Source organism: Heteronotia binoei, chromosome 21, assembly GCF_032191835.1.
Source record: "Heteronotia binoei isolate CCM8104 ecotype False Entrance Well chromosome 21, APGP_CSIRO_Hbin_v1, whole genome shotgun sequence".
NCBI classification, from domain to species: Eukaryota; Metazoa; Chordata; class Lepidosauria; order Squamata; family Gekkonidae; genus Heteronotia; species Heteronotia binoei.
Genome location: NC_083243.1, coordinates 19,910,749 through 19,926,787, shown reverse-complemented (window position 1 = coordinate 19,926,787; position 16,039 = coordinate 19,910,749). Strand labels below are relative to the sequence as shown.

At 47.8% G+C, this 16,039-nt stretch overlaps 1 protein-coding gene across 2 annotated transcripts in view; it reads right to left on the bottom strand.

Annotated features, from left to right (window-relative positions):
* The window catches only part of ZBTB1 (zinc finger and BTB domain containing 1), a 36,842-nt gene that overhangs the window by 6,128 nt on the left and 14,675 nt on the right, over positions 1–16,039 (bottom strand). Inside the window, exon 1 of one of the 2 annotated variants that reach the window (XM_060261628.1) lies at positions 10,357–10,576. The exons of the other annotated variant lie outside the window; for it this stretch is intronic. The gene's annotated coding sequence lies outside the window, so the exon portion shown is untranslated. Of the gene's footprint in view, positions 1–10,356; positions 10,577–16,039 lie in introns of those variants that run through there. 2 annotated transcript variants of the gene reach the window in all.

The window sequence follows — 16,039 nt, the reverse complement described above, 5'->3', positions numbered from 1 at the left end:
CATCCACATATTACCTCTGGGAGCCAACCTTCTTCTTCTGGTGTTAGAAGTCCATACCTGGCTGGGGGAAGAGAATCAGGGAGCCTTTCTTGGCCCCTTTTCTCCCTCTATCATTTATCTCTGTTTAGTAACTCCTTAGAAGTTGGAAAGTCAACAGCCCCGTGGCACAGAGTGTTAAAATTGCAATACTGCAGTCCTAAGCTCCGCTCACAACCTGAGTTCGATCCCCAGCGGTAGCTGGTTTTCAGGTAGCCGGCTCGAGGTTGACTCAGCCTTCCATCCTTCCGAGGTTGGTAAAATGAGTGTGTGGTTTGCTGGGGGGAAAGCGTAGATGACTGGGGAAGGCAATGGCAAACCACCCCGTAAAAAGTCTGCCGTGAAAATGTTGTGAAAGCAACGTCACCCCAGAGTCGGAAACGACTGACTGGTGCTTGCACAAGGGACCTTTCCTTTCCTAGAAGTTGGAAAGGGGGAGGTACAGGGAAGATTAGCTTGCAAGCAGAGAGAAACCATCTAGGGGTGCCAGCTTCCAGATGGTACCTGGAGATCCCCCGGAATTAGAGCTCATCTCCAGACTCCAGGAGCAGGTGTGGCCAGCCTTCCTTCCTTCGTCTTGCAGCTCCTCAAACATCCGATATTTATCCTACGTCACTCCTACGTTAAGTTTGGCAGCCACCCCTGCTCTAGAGATCAGTTCCCCAAGGAAAATAGATGTTTTGGAGGGTGGACTCTAGGGCACTGCACTCCACTGACATTCCGTCCTTCCCAGGCTCCATTCCCAAAACTCCAGGAGTTTCCCAACCTGAATCTGGCAACCCTGTCCCCTCATCCCCTGTGGGTAGCCAAGCTCAACTTGGCAACCCTAAAACAATCGCAGGCACCTTTACCTACAAATTAGCTTTTCCCATTGTCTCCAGGCAACGCTTTCTCTTTTATTATTTATTTGTTTGTTTATTGCACTTGTATCCCGCCCTCCCCAAACAGGATACAAGAAGGGACGATCTTACCCAATGGGCAACAGGGCAGCTGCCCCATACTGGGAGGGGCCCAGAGCACCTATTGTCCCCCTCAAGGACGGGGGGAAAGAAGAAAAGGGGGCTCCTTCAGCCATTCATCCCCATCCCCATCTGAAACTTCTAGTGGTGGCAGCTCCTGTTACCCCCCTTGGCCTAGTGGGGGGTGGCAATGATTCTGGACTTTTGTCCAGTGCCCCAGAATCACTACGAATGCCCCATGCTCAAGCAGCAGCGCTTGGCCACATGTGGCTATTTTTCACCTGGTGAAAAACAGGTAGGTTCCTACTTCCAAGGAAATGTGCTCAAAATTATTAATTAAAGCCTTAAAGTATATTTATATGATAACAGGAGTCAAGGTTCTTGTCAGGCCGGAAATGCTTTTGTTATCTCTGCTACCAGTGGGCTTTGGAAACAAAAATAGAAATATTTTGATTACCACTCTGCTAGCCATTGCTAGGATTGTAATTGCTTCAAAATGGGGAGATAAAAGCTCACCTTCTTTATCATCCTGGCAAAAACGAGGTGTGGGAATGTTTTGTCCGTTGCAAAATTACTAGTTGTCATCTCATGCCTAACTTGCAAAATTATCAAGAGAAATTTACAGCAGTATGGTTTCCAGAAGTATCGTATTTGACTCAGTGAAGTGTGGTTCCTAATAAGGCTTATTATCGGGACTTGCTATTTTTCCTAATACATGTCATTCCTTCTTTGTATCTTCTCTGTAGCAAATATGTATTTGACTTTGTTTTAATGTATTGTCCTATTGGTTTGGTGTATGTTTGGTATATGTTTCGAGCTGTGGTGCTGGAGAAGACTGAGAGTCCCTTGGACTGCAAGAAGATCAAATCAGTCAGTCCTAAGAAGAATTGCAGATTTATAGCCCGCCCTTCTCTCTGAATCAGAGACTCAGAGCGGTTTACAATCTCCTATGTCTTCTCCCCCCACAACAGACACCCTGTGAGGTGGGTGGGGCTGAGAGGGCTCTCACAGCAGCTGCCCTTTCTTTTCTTTTTTTTTGGATAAACATTTTTTATTAGTAACATATGGTAGCAAAACTATATCTACAACTTATAGAAACTTAAAGAAAAAGAAAAAATGTTCTACCCCATATCTTACTTTTCCCCCACCCCTCCCCCCGTTACTTGACCCCACCAGTGTTATTTACTTAAAGGAAACAAATATTAAAGGTACCCTTAACTGTTAAAAAACCAAAAGTTATATTCTTATTTTAAAAACTTAATCATTATCAAAGATTGTCCAATGTCCTTTTATTTTCCACTCTTTTTTACGTATCTTCTGAACTTCTTCCACTCCAACTTAAAGAGTTCCAAATCATAGTCTCTTAATTTTCTTGTTAGTTTGTCCATTTCACTCCATGACATAACTTTTATAATCCAGTCCCATTTCTCTGGTATTTTTTCTTGCTTCCACAGCTGCCCAGCAGCTGCCCTTTCAAGGACAACCTCTGCGAAAGCTATGGCTAACCCAAGGCCATTCCAGCAGGTGCAAGTCGAGGAGTGGGGAATCAAACCCGGTTCTCCCAGATAAGAGTCCATGCACTTAACCACTACACCAAACTGGCTAAGGGAAATCAACCCTGACTATTCCCTGGAAGGTCAGATGCTGAAGCTCAAATACTTTGTCCACCAAATGAGAAGGGAGCATTCACTGGGGAAGACCCTGATGCTGGGAAAAAGAGAAGGCAAAAGAAGGGAATGGCAAAAGATGAGATATCTGGACAGCGTTACTAATGTGACTAACATGACTTTGAGCAGACTTTGGAGGATGGTGGAAGACAGGAGGGCCTGGCGTGACTTTGTCCATGGGGTTGCAAAGAGTCAGAATCAACTGTGTGACTGAACAACAACAATGTTAAAAATAAAGATTATTTCAAAAAGAAAAAGAAAAAAAGCACTATTAGAGCATAGGCCCAGAGCAGGTGAACGATTATGCCTGGCGAATTATGTCAAATCCAGCCTGGCCAATGCAAAGGTCTTGTATTACCTCTCAGTCTTAAGGGTGAGCGTTCTGCCTCCCTCTTCCTTCCTACGGCGCGAATGCACACAGCCCAGGCATCTCAGGTTTGCATGCACCTTGTATTTAGCATACCACCTGTGCCAGTGCGTGCTTAATTTAAGTACAGTCCCTAAAGCAATGGAGATGCTTCAAGAGATCATTCAAACAGCAAAACTAGGACGCCGTGGCTTGTGCCAGGTCATCTCAAGGGAGGTTCACTTGCATACTTGAAATCCGGGGTTATGACAGGGACTCGTAGCCAGCCTGTTTTTCTGGCTACACGGCCTGCTGGTTTTTTGTTTTTAATTACTCCATAGCTGGGAACTCGTCCACCACTCCCATTAGCACTTGACCACGGAACAAGCTCTTTGCTGTGGAGAGGGGTGGGAGAGAAACATGTTTTCTATTACGCAGGCTCTCCAGATCCACAATACAGCAAGAGCCTCATATTGCAGCAAACTTCGGATGATAGCTAATTCAGCAGTGCGTATGTCGGACAACGCTAGTAACTCTCATAGCACGCATCAACACTGCGGACTCTGGTACAAGCAGAGGCTCTGGAAAAGGACATCAGCTTGGCTACTTGACCCAGAAAGATTTAGAAGTCAGACACAGAACTAACATGGTGATTCTAACATGTTAGCTCTCTCCCCTCCCTGCCTTGTCTCAAATCCAAAAGTTTCAACTGATGCAGAATGCTGCAGCTAGGCTGTTATTGGGCCTCTCCCTGCGGGAGGACATTTAGCCTGCACTGAAAGCTTCATACCTATGGGACCACCTTTCCCCATATGTCCCCCAGAGAGTACTACAATCTGGATTTCAAAACCTCTCGAACCCTGATCCCAGAGAACCCAGGCTAGCTGCAACTTGAGCAAGGGCCTTCTTGGTTGCGGCCCCGCTCTGGTGGAATGAGCTCCCTGAAGAAGTTAGGGCTCTGCGGGATCTATTAACAGTTCTGCAGGGCCTGTAAGATGGAGCTCTTCCACCAAGCTTTTGACTGCTAAATTGGTTATCTCTGCCTGGACAAATTGAACTGGTATCCTCTCTGGACAAAAGCAGAGCTGATCACCATAGACTCTGGTCTTTAGATATGAATGATATCTAGAGATTATTTGGAGAGGATTGTTACACAATGCCAGTCCTACAGAAATGCTTCCTACCATCACAATATCTAGTCTTTGGGAAGAATTCAAGTAGTGTTGCCAATCCCCAGGTGGGGGTAGGGGATCTCCTGGCTTGAAGGCCCTCTCCCCACTTCAGGGTCATCAGAAAGTGGGGGGCAAGGGGCAAAAATGTCTGCTGGGGACTCCATTATTCCCTATGGAAACTGATTCCCATAGGGTATAATGGAGAATTGATCCATGGGTATCTGGGGCTCTAGGGGGGCTGTTTTTTGAGGTAGAGGCACCACATTTGCAGCGAAGAATCCAGAGCCTCTCCTCAAAACACCCTCCAGGTTTCAAAAAGATTGAACCAGGGGGTCCAATTCTATGCGCCCCCAAAGAAGGTGCTCCTATCCTTCATTATTTCCAGTGAAGGGAAAGCATTTAAAAGGTGTGCCGTCCCTTTAAAAGTGATGGCCAGAACTCCCTTTGGAGTTCAATTATGCTTGTCACAACCTTGCTCCTAGCTCCACCCCCAATGTCTCCTGGCTCCACCCCCAAAGTTCCCAGATATTTCCTGAACTGGACATGGCAACCCTAAATTGAAGCCAGAATTCAAATACTCACTACCATCACAATATCTAATAATAAATTAACTGTCCTCCATTAAGGCGATGAAATCAACAGGACAAGCCCCTCCCTCCACCAACAAAGGGTCTCTATCAACTTGGGGGATCTTTTCAGATATGCAGAAAACTGGAAACTCAATGCAGGGAAAATGGAAAAAGCCCTTTAAAAGCAACCTGAGAACTTGAAGATATTTTAGGAAGGAGAGACTGCCGAGAGCGAAAAGGAAAGGGGGGAGAGATGAGATCCTGAGGGAGAAGTAGGGAGATGAGGAGAGATTTCCATATTATCCCCACTCCCCCTACAATTCCCCATATGTTCCCATTTTGTTGGTATTATTAGATATGCTACCAAGTAAGTTCTTTCTTTTGAATGCACTGCTGGGAATCCTATCTAAATCTGGAAAATGGATAAGTATGTGGAAGATGTACCTCTGACCTACTGGCTGGACTTTTCTTAGCCCCGTTACAAGGGGAGGGTGTTGAGCCTTACTCCAATCTCGAAACACTTTGCCTACTTCACAGTGTTTCGAAAACTATTTTTGTTTAACCCTCAGCTAGTATCAGGTCTTTGAGAATTCAGTAGCTCTGCCAGGTTTTGGGCAGCCTGAAAACTCTCCATGCGGCTGATGCCATCTTGAAAACCCCCAGAACCATTTTGTGGTGCCCAGAAAGTACTCAAAGTCCTGTCTGAGGCAATTCCCACCTCTTATTCGTTCAGACCTCAGCACTCTGGACTCCAATAGGTTCTCCTCACAAGTGGATCTTAGGTTTCCACCCCACAAATGTAGTATTACGGCCATCACTAATATTTTAACAGCCAGCAGATTATTTAGACTTTGTGCAGCTTTGAACAACCTGTGTTCACTCAACAAAGCGGCCTGTGTCATTTAACACAAAGTCCTACCTACAGGCATTTTGGGCAGGAGCTCTGGAACCTCTACATTTTATTATGCTCTTTCTTTCTTAACCACCCCCCACCCCCAAAAAAATTGCTTCTGGGCTCCATTGTTCAACCCCGTGAGAATTTTGCTGAACTCCAAGATTTGACAATCTTTCTAATATTTTTCCCCACAGAAAATGGGGAAATAACCAAAACACATAAAGCAGATGGGTAGAAATCTTCATCATGCCACTGTGGCCACACGGGAGAAAGTAATTTAAAGGGTATGATGGGAGTAAGGTTGTATTATGACAATTATAATTCAAGAAGCATTTTAAGGTAGATGCTGAGCTGATATAATTTAGTACACCTTCCAGTGATATCACGGGTATGTGGTATATGCAAATAAATCACAGAATCATAAGGGACCTCCAGGGTCATCTAGTCCAACCCCCTGCACAATGCAGGAAACTCACAAATATCTCCACCTAAATTCACAGGATCTTCATTGCTGTCAGATGGCCATCTAGCCTCTGTTCAAAAACCTCGAAGGAAGGAGAGCCCGCCACCTCCCGAGGAAGCCTGTTCCACTGAGGAACTGCTCTAATGGTCAGAAAGTTCTTCCTAATGTTGAGCCGGAAACTCTTTTGATTTAATTTCAACCCACTGGTTCTGGTCCTACCTTCTGGGGCCACAGAAAACAATTCCACACCATCCTTATGAGTTGTGCTAATGAGCTCCAGCACCTCTTTTTCTACAAAATGACTTCCGCCTACCTGACAATCCTTTGCTCAGGATCAGAAATTCCTTCTGCAAATAACTACGTGGGCTTTCGTGGTATCAAGCAGCGGACTGATTGTCAGACATCAGCCACTAGCAGACTTAGAAGTTTGTTAGCTAAGTACGGTTTTCCTTGGTAAAGCTATTTGCCTAAACCACATGGCTTGGTAACGATAAATTTCATACTTGGGTCTGCTGAAGTCATGATACTCCCCAATCTTCTAACCATAGTTAGAAGGTGGGGAGCACCAAAGAGACTCACATGTTTCTCCCTGCTCCTTCCTCTCCCCCTCACACAAAATTTCCTTCCTTCCCTTCTTCCAGGGGTGGAATTCTAGCAGGAGCTCCTTTGCATATTAGGCCACACCTCCCTGATGTAGCCAATCCTCCAAGAGCTTTGTAAGCTGTTGGGAGAATTGGCTACATCAGGGAGTGTGGCCTAATATGCAAAGGAGCTCCTGCTAGAATTCCACCCATGGAGCTAACCACGGTTAGTGTACTGTGGCCACCAAACCATGGTTAGCAACAAAACGGAGTAGAGCCATGGGCAGAACAGAGCTTGCAAATTTGGGTATGAGCGTGGTTATATTTAACACTGGCACACCACTAAAGCTTACCAGGGTTAGTGTTCTGTGGGCACCAAACCATGGTTAGCAACAACCCAGTGTAGAGCTATGGGTAGAAAAGAGCTTGCTATTTTGAGTTTGAACTAACTGTGGTTATATTTAACACTGGCACACCCAACTGAAGCTAACCAGGGTTACCTTCAGAAGGGGAACAGGAGGGGTGGATTTGCAAGCAGAGGAGAGATAAGGTTGCCAGCCTCCAGGTGGCACCTGGAGATCTGCTATTACAATTGCTCTCCAGACAACCAAGACCAGTTTCCCCTGGATAAAACAACTGCTTTGGAGGGTGAACTCTATGGCATTGTAAACTGCTGGGGTCCCTTCCTTCCCCAAACCTGACCCTCCCCGGGCAAACCTAAAATTTCTCCCAGTGTCCTAACTTAGGCATCCTTTTTGTTTGTACTGTAGCCTTTTGGAACTATTTGCCAATTTTTAATTTACCTCCAAAGTTGTGATGGTTTTTGTTAGCTAACTTGCGTCTTGTGGAACAAACTTTGTTCTAATGCTTCACACCAACACGGTGACCCCCCCTGGATCTTGCTTCTTGTGTTTAGCAAAGTGGCATACATTTTTTTGCTCTTAGAAATAGTTATCAAATTTAGATCTACTCCTTTCTCCAAAGAGCTTGGGGATTCCCGGCTCTTATCTGCTAAAGAAATCGAGGGGGCTGGTTAGGCTGAAATAAGAATGACTCTCTAAGGGCTTTTTTTTGGTACCAGGAACTCCTTTGCATATTAGGCCACACACCCCTGATGTAGCCAATCCTCCTGGAGCTTACAGTAGGCCCTGTACTAAGAGGAGGAGGAGGAGAAGACTGCAGATTTATACCCCATCCTTCTCTCTGAATCAGAGACTCAGAGCGACTTACAATCTCCTATATCTTCTCCCCTCATAACAGACACCCCGTGAGGTGGGTGGGGCTTAGAGGGCTCTCACAGTACCTGCCGTTTCAAGGACAACCTGTGCCAGAGCTATGGCTAACCCAAAACTATTCCAGCAGCTGCAAGTGGAGGAGTGGGGAATCAAATCTGGTTTTCCCAGATAAGAGTCCACGCACTTAACCACTACACCAATCCTAAGCACTTTGGGGATTGGCTACATCAGGGGTATGTGGCCTAATATGTAAAGGAGTTCCTACTACAAAAAAGGCCATGGACTTCCCTAAGACCACGCAGGGAATTTCAAAGCTGAGTGGGGATTTGAACCCAGGTTTCTTTTGCCCAAGTCCCAAACTGGCCTCCGTGCCTAACATCTATGCAAATTAGCATTAGGTAGGCCGGGCAAGAGGGACGACAGAGGCCAATCGAGTGAGCTTCCAAGCAGAATGGGGATTTGAGTACAGAATTCCTACAGTCAAACTCCTTTGCAGTTCTCCTGGATTCCCACTATCTTCCAGCCGGCCCCACCCAGTGTTATCTGCAGCCATGGCAATGAAAGAACCATCACAATGCCACTCCCAATTTCAGCAGGTCTTCCCCCTTGGCTTTGAGGGCTCCATCAGAGCTACAATAGAAGCATAGCCAGCTTCAAGAGGGGGTTAGATAAAAATATGGAGCAGAGGTCCATCAGTGGCTATTAGCCACAGTGTGTGTGTGTGTGTGTGTATGTGTGTGTATATATATATATAAATAAAATTTTTGGCCACTGTGTGACACAGAGTGTTGGACTGGATGGGCCATTGGCCTGATCCAACATGGCTTCTCTTATGTTCTTATGTTCTTACAATGTTCAGTCAATTCATTAGCTAAATTAATGAATTGCTTTAAAAGTGTTTTGCCAATCCAATGAACCAGACATTTACCTCTCTCCACCCCCACCCCCAAAAAGTGTTTTTAATATAAGCAGTTGCAAAAATTTTTTAGCTGGCCATCATCCTCTTAGAAGGTGGGAAATAAATACAGCATTATCTTAAAAAAAAAAAAAGGAAATGGGTTTTTAAACAGCAGAATTTTTTTTAAAAATGGACAATATTCCAGTCACCTGGTGGGGGAGTTGTTGTTTTTTTAAAGCCAGAAAGTTATGCTGAAGTTGGAGAGAGGAGGGAAAACAATTTGGAGACAGTCCCATGTGTCAGTGGAGGGGCAGCATGGGAGAGAACGACTGCAGCTGAAAAACCCTCCCACTGGCTCCTGAAGTAGAACAAAGTTTGTTCCACAAGAAGCAAGTCAGCTAACAAAAACCATCACAGCTTTGGAGAGAAATTAAAAATTGGCAAACTGTTTCTAAAGGCTACAGTACAGACAAAAAGGATGCCTAAGTGAGAACTTTTCGGTTTGCCCCCTGAAGATTATGGGGGTGTAGCCTGGGGAGAGGGTCAGGTTTGGGGAAGGAAGGGACCCCAGCAGTTTACAATGCCCCCCACCCCCCACTTTCTGATGACCCTGAAGTGGGGAGAGGGCCTTCAAGCCAGGAGATCCCCTACCCCCACCTGGGGATTGGCAACACTACTTGAATTCTTCCCAAAGACTAGATATTGTGATGGTAGGGAGCATTTCTGTAGGACTGGCATTGTGTAACAATCCTCTCCAAATAATCTCTAGATATCATTCATATCTAAAGACCAGTGTCTATGGTGATCAGTTCTGCTTTTGTCCAGAGAGGATACCAGTTCAATTTGTCCAGGCAGAGATAACAAATTTAGCAGTCAAAAGCTTGGTGGAAGAGCTCCATCTTACAGGCCCTGCAGAACTGTTTTATCCAGGGGAAACTGGTCTTGGTTGTCTGGAGAGCAACTGTAATAGCAGAAGAGCTCCAGGTGCTACCTGGAGGCTGGCAACCTTACCTCTCCTGTTCATGCAATCCCCCCACCCCCGTTCCCCTTCTGAAGGTAACCCTGGTTAGCTTCAGTTAGGTGTGCCAGTGTTAAATATAACCCCAGTTAGCTCAAACCCAAATTTGCAAGCTCTGTTCTACCCATGGCTCTACGCTGGGTTGTTGACATATCGCCATCAAAGCGTTCCTTTCCTAGGTACTATTTGGCTTCAGTCAGCACAACAACCTTGTAATGCGGGTCAGTGTTATTAGCTGCATGCTGCAAAGGGACTGCAGAGAGAGAGGCTTGCTTAGCGCCGCTACGAGCTCGTGAGCAGATGTGAGCTTCCCCATTCACGCTCCACTCTCTTATTCGCTGCACCATGCCAGATGAGTATCTAATTAACCTTCTACCAGAATCCTCCATGCGTCGACCTGCACACAACCTGCCTCGAGATTAACTCCCATCTCCTCAAACACAGCAAACAAGCCTGGCTTCCCTGTGCCACATGTTCGTGGGGACTTTTCCAAAAACGACCCGCCTAAACCACGTACCTTGTTCCCGCTGCCTCGCCTCGTGCGACCCTCTATCTAAACCGGGGTCTTATCCTTGCCGGTCTCTCTCGAATCCTTTCCAACCCGGCGGCATCGCTCCACACGTGAGCTGAGCAGCTCTGTGGTTTCTGCTTCCCAAGCATCGGATGCGATGCTCCAGTTAGTGCGCAAGAAGCGGGTGGAGAGGAGAAGAGCTCGAGGCAGCTGCTCGGGAAAGCGACGGAGATGCCCTCCCGCGCACGCCACTCGCCAAAGCAGCAGCAGCTTCTCTTCCTAGGATGTTCATGACATCACCAGCTACAGTTCAGTCAAGCAGCAACTGGCGAGGACCTCCCGGCAGGCGCACGGAAGCACCCACGGAAGCCAAACGTGGGGGACACGAAGCCTCGCCAGGTGAAACCTATCCAGGAGGTGCGGGTGATCGTCGAGCAAGTCCCAGCCTGGCCCCGCAGTCGGGCGCTCTCTGCCCGCTTCTGCCACCCGGGCCCGTTCCCACCCACTTACGCAAGGCCATTTCAGAAGATGGCACACTGCCAGGCTATTTACAGAATTCCCTCTCAGCAGCATTACGGCTTGGACGGGCCTAATGCGCTCAGGCAATCGCGGGAAGCCGTTCCCAGGCTTCAAGTCTCCCCAAAGACTAGAAGCCAGGCCAGAGGCCAAACTCTGTAAAAATGCTAGGGAAATGAAGTCATGAGTAATTCTGAAGGGAAAGCGCATCGACGCAACATCAGAGGAGGTTGGGGGCGGGAGGGGAGACTCCGTTGCTTCATCTTAACGCAGACTGTGTTCAGTCAATGCGACCAAGGGTGATTTAGAAACCCAGGTTCAATCTGACGTTTCGGTATGTGCAAACCCCAGTGATCTACTTATCTATTTGCTTTGTTAATATACCGCCTTTCTCCCCAATGGGCAAAGTATCCTTCTCCTCTCCTCCGTAGAATCACAGAGCTGGAAAGGGCCATGGAGGCTATCAACCCTCTGCTCAGGGCAGGATCAGCCTAAAGCAGGGGTGGCCAAACTGTGGCTCAGGAGCCCCGTGTGGCTCTTTCACACTTATTGTGCAGCTCTCGAAGCCCCCACCACCCCATTGGCTGGGTTGGAGAAGGCATTTGTCTCTTGATTCACTTCTCCAAGCCAAGCCAACTGGCAGCTTGGAGAATGCATTTAAAGTTGCTTTCTTTCCACCTGCGAGCAAAAATGCTACTTTGTGAGCTGATGGTGTGAAAGTTGTTAGCTGCTGGCATGAAAGTTGTGAGCGACTGCATCAATTAGTGTGCTCTGGGGTCATCCTTCTTGAGCTAAGACAGAACACTGCTGCTGACTATTCTTCCTGTAAAAATTTTTTTACAGTAAGATCATCCGTACCTTTCCACCTGTAATTTAAACCCATTACTGTGAGTCCAATCTTCTGCTGCCAAGAGGAACAGTTCCATTTGACATCTGAACACAGCTATAAAGTTTTCCCAAGGAAGGGCCAGTGGAGTATAGCAGTTAGAGCAGGGGTCCTCAAACTTTTTAAATAGGGGGCCAGTTCACTGTCCCTCAGACTGTTGGAGGGCCGGACTGCCGTTACTGTACAAGGCCGCGGGCCGTCAGTTCTCCGTCTTCTGCATCTCTCTCCCTTCCCCACACCACACACCCTGGCCTGAGAACTCACCTCACCTCGGTATCACCTCACACTCTGTCTCCGCCGCCTCAGCCTAGTGCCGGAAGTGTGCATTGCTAACGCGAGTTTAGGTCGAACGTCACTTCCGGTCTGATTTTGCCATAACCCGGCGGGCCGCATAAACGTCCTCAGCGGGCCGCATCTGGCCCACGGGCCGTAGTTTGAGGACCCCTCAGTTAGAGTATCAGATGAGGACCAGGCAGACCCGAGTTCCAATTCTGCCCTGGAAACTGGCTGGGTGACCTTGGGACTGTTTCATTCTCTCAGCCTAAACTACCTTGCAAAGTTGTTGTGAGGATAAAATGAAAGGGGGAGAGGCATATACGTTTCTTGGGGGGAGGGTATGATAAAATGTGTTGGGAATTAAAGTCTCAGAGGAACCGTGCTTCTCCATGAGTCACTATTCCGGGCATGTCTCCTTTTAGGAAATGACATTCCACAGCATCTCTCCCTTTGGGACTGAATGAATCTATTCACACCTACTGCAACAGCAAAGCTTCAGCCCAGATAGGACTTTAAAGAGGCCAGGCCAGAGCTGTGAATCATGCAGAGATGCAACGTGAAGCCTCCACTGCAAGGCTTTTTAAAAGCAGGAGCACAGTTCTGGCTGGCTTGGCATCGAGGGTGTGGCCTAATATGCAAATGAGTTCCTGCTGGGCTTTTTCTACAAAAAAAGCCCTGCTCTGCTGTAATCATGCAGAGATGCAACAGGCAGCCTCCACTGCATGGACATGTAAGCTCCAAGGAGACATTACATTTTCCAATTAAGTTGCACATGACACAGCAGCAGTCCTCTCATATCACAAAGTAGTTCTTTTGACACCCTTTCCCATGCTGCCTTTGGGCTGGTCCTCGCTTTCTTGCCTAGATCCATGTGGTGCAATGCATGCGCACACCCTCCTTTCCTGCAACATGACGTGATTTGGCTGCACACAGACACGATTTGCACAATCCTCAAACTGGAGGGAGGGAAGAGAGAGATTGCACACATGGTGTGTGCCTATTGCCCACTGCACATCACGTTTTTAAGTGCCAAAGGAGTGCGTGTGTGACGAATTCCAGGGCTGGAGCCAGAACGCTTGTATCCTGAGGGCAGGAAAGCCTTGTAAACTATCTGGGAGTTCTTTCTCCTCAGCCAATCCACCCATCAGCAGTTGGGAGCGGTCCTCAACCAGTCCGAGTGTATCGATTACTTTTTTGGTTGCATCTTGTTTTATCAGCGCCGTGCTATCAAATGCCACACACCCATACTATGAGAAACTGAGCTTTCTGGCCTCTCTTATGTAAACGTTTTCCCCTTTCCTGGCTTTCTACTCTTTGCAGATTTGGGTAATAAATGTATGGGTCAGCTGAATTTAATAATAATAATAATAAATTTATTCTTATATCCCGCCTCCCCCGCCAAAGGCGGGCTCAGGGCGGCTCACAGGCAAGGAATTCCATGGTTCAATAAAACAATACAATACAACAACAATTTTAAATAATCAATTACATAATAAATAAGTTAGTTAAAATAGATAAAATAGGTGCTAAATTACTATAGGTCATAATATCCACAAGATGGCTGGGTGGCTACACATCAGTTTAGCTAGGTTCTGTTTCGAAGGCAAGCTGGAAAAGAAATGTTTTGCAAGCCCTGCGGAATTGATTCAAGTCCCGCAGGGCTCGTACCATCTCTGGTAGATGATTCCACCATCGAGGGGCCATTGCTGAGAAGGCTTGCTCCCTGGTGATCTTCAATCGAGCCTCTCTTGGCCCAGGGATTATTAAAAGATTTTGAGAGCTAGATCTCAGTGCTCTCTGGGGAACATATGGGGAGAGGCGGTCCCTTAGGTAGGCAGGTCCTCGGCCATATAGGGCTTCAAAGGTAATGACCAGCACTTTATAGCGAACATGGTACACAACCGGCAGCCAATGCAGATCCCGCAGCCCAGGCCGCACATGTTCCCACCGTGGTAGTCCCAGTAGCAGCCTGGCCGCCGCGTTCTGGACTACCTGGAGTTTCCGTGTTCGGTATAAGGGCAGCCCCATGTAGAGGGCATTGCAGTAGTCTAGTCTCGAGGTGACCGTTGCGTGGATCACAGTTGCTAGGTCGCTGCGCTCCAAGAAGGGAGCCAACTGCCTCGCCCTCTTGAGGTGAAAGAAGGCGGATCTAGCAGTGGCAGCTATCTGGGCCTCCATTGACAAGGAGGATTCCAGTAGCACTCCCAGGCTCTTGACTTTGCGCACTGGTATCAGTGGCGCACCGTCAAAAGCCGGTAGCGTAATCTCCCCTCCCGGTCCGCCGCGGCCCACGCAAAGGACCTCAGTCTTTGCTGGATTCAACTTCAGCCCGCTTAGCCTGAGCCAGTCAGCCACGGCTTGCAACGCCCGGTCCAGGTTTATTGGGACATCGCCAGCCCGGCCGTCCATCAATAGATAGAGCTGGGTGTCATCTGCATACTGATGGCAACCCAGCCCATACCTCCGTACAATCTGGGCAAGGGGGCGCATAAAGATGTTAAACAACATAGGGGAGAGAACTGCTCCCTGAGGCACCCCACAATGAAGTGGGTGTCTCTGAGACAGCTCCCCCCCAATTGCCACCCTTTGTCTCCGACCTTCCAGGAAGGAGGAGAGCCATTGTACGGCTAGCCCCCGAATTCCTGCGTCGGCGAGGCAGCGGGTCAGCAGCCGATGGTCGACCATATCGAACGCAGCCGATAGGTCTAGCAGCAGCAATACTGCCGAGCCGCCTCGATCCAGTTGTCGTTTTACATTATTTTTGGGTCCTCATGGGAGAAAGGTGCAGTACAAATGAAGTAAATACATAATAAGCAATTTTGCCAATCTAGCTACAGTTTGGTGTAGGACAGCCAGTTCAGTGTAGTGGTTAAGTGTACAGATTCTTATCTGGGAGAACCATGTTTGGTTCCCCACGCCTCCACTTGCAGCTGCTGGAATTGCCTTGGGTCAGCTATAGCTCTCGTGGGAGTTGTCCTTGAAACGGCAGCTGCCATAAGAGCTCTCTCAGCCCCACCTACCTCACAGGGTGTCTGTTATGAGGGGGGTGGGAAGGTAAAGGAGATTGTGACCATAGCTCTCCTAGGAGTTGTCCTTGAAAGGGCAGCTTCTGGGAGAGCTCTCCAACATGGCTTCACTTATCTGTGGCATGTTCTCATGTCTGTGGTGATGATGCTCTGTCTTCTCGGTGCTTGCAGGGGCAAGAGTGGGAGGGCTTCTGGAGTTCTGGCCCCGCTGGTGTACCTCCGGATGGCACCTGGGTATGGCTACTTTGGGACAGAGTGTCGGACTGAAGGGGTCACTGGCCTGATCCAACATGGCTTCTCTTATGTTCTTATGTCTGCGGCAGTGATGCTCTGTATTCTTGGTGTCCAGGGGGGCAAGAGTGGGAGGGCTTCTGGAGTTCTGGCCCCTCTGGTGGACCTTCTGATGGCACCTGAGTTTTGGCCACTGTGTAACACAGAGCGCTGGACTGGAGGGGCCACTGGCCTGATCCACCATGGCTTCTCTTACGTTCTCTTATTAGTATCATGGATTGAATGCCATTCAGTCTCTCCTCAGGTACTGGCGCCACTAGACAAGATGCTACAAACACATAGGGCTCCCTCAAGCTCATGGAATGGCATAGTGACTGGAGTGTCAGAATCTGGCTTGAGTTAACTGTACTAAACCCTGCTCTGACAGATGCTAGCCAGGTGACCCTGGACCCATCACAAATCTCCTAAACTACTGCACAAAGCGGTTGTTGTGAAGATTATTGTTATTACTAATTATTTATTCTATTTATGCCTTATTCTATTCCTCCCCAATTTATACCCTATTTCTCCTCTATTTCTTAAACTGGCTTACATCACTCTCTTTCCCTCTATTTTATCCTTACAACAGCCCTGTGAGGTAGGTTAGGCTGAGAGTGTATGACTTGCCCAAGATCACCCAGCAAGCTTCCACGGTGCAAGTGTGGATTGGAACCCGGGTCTCCCAGCTCCTAGTCTAACCATGACACCACACTAG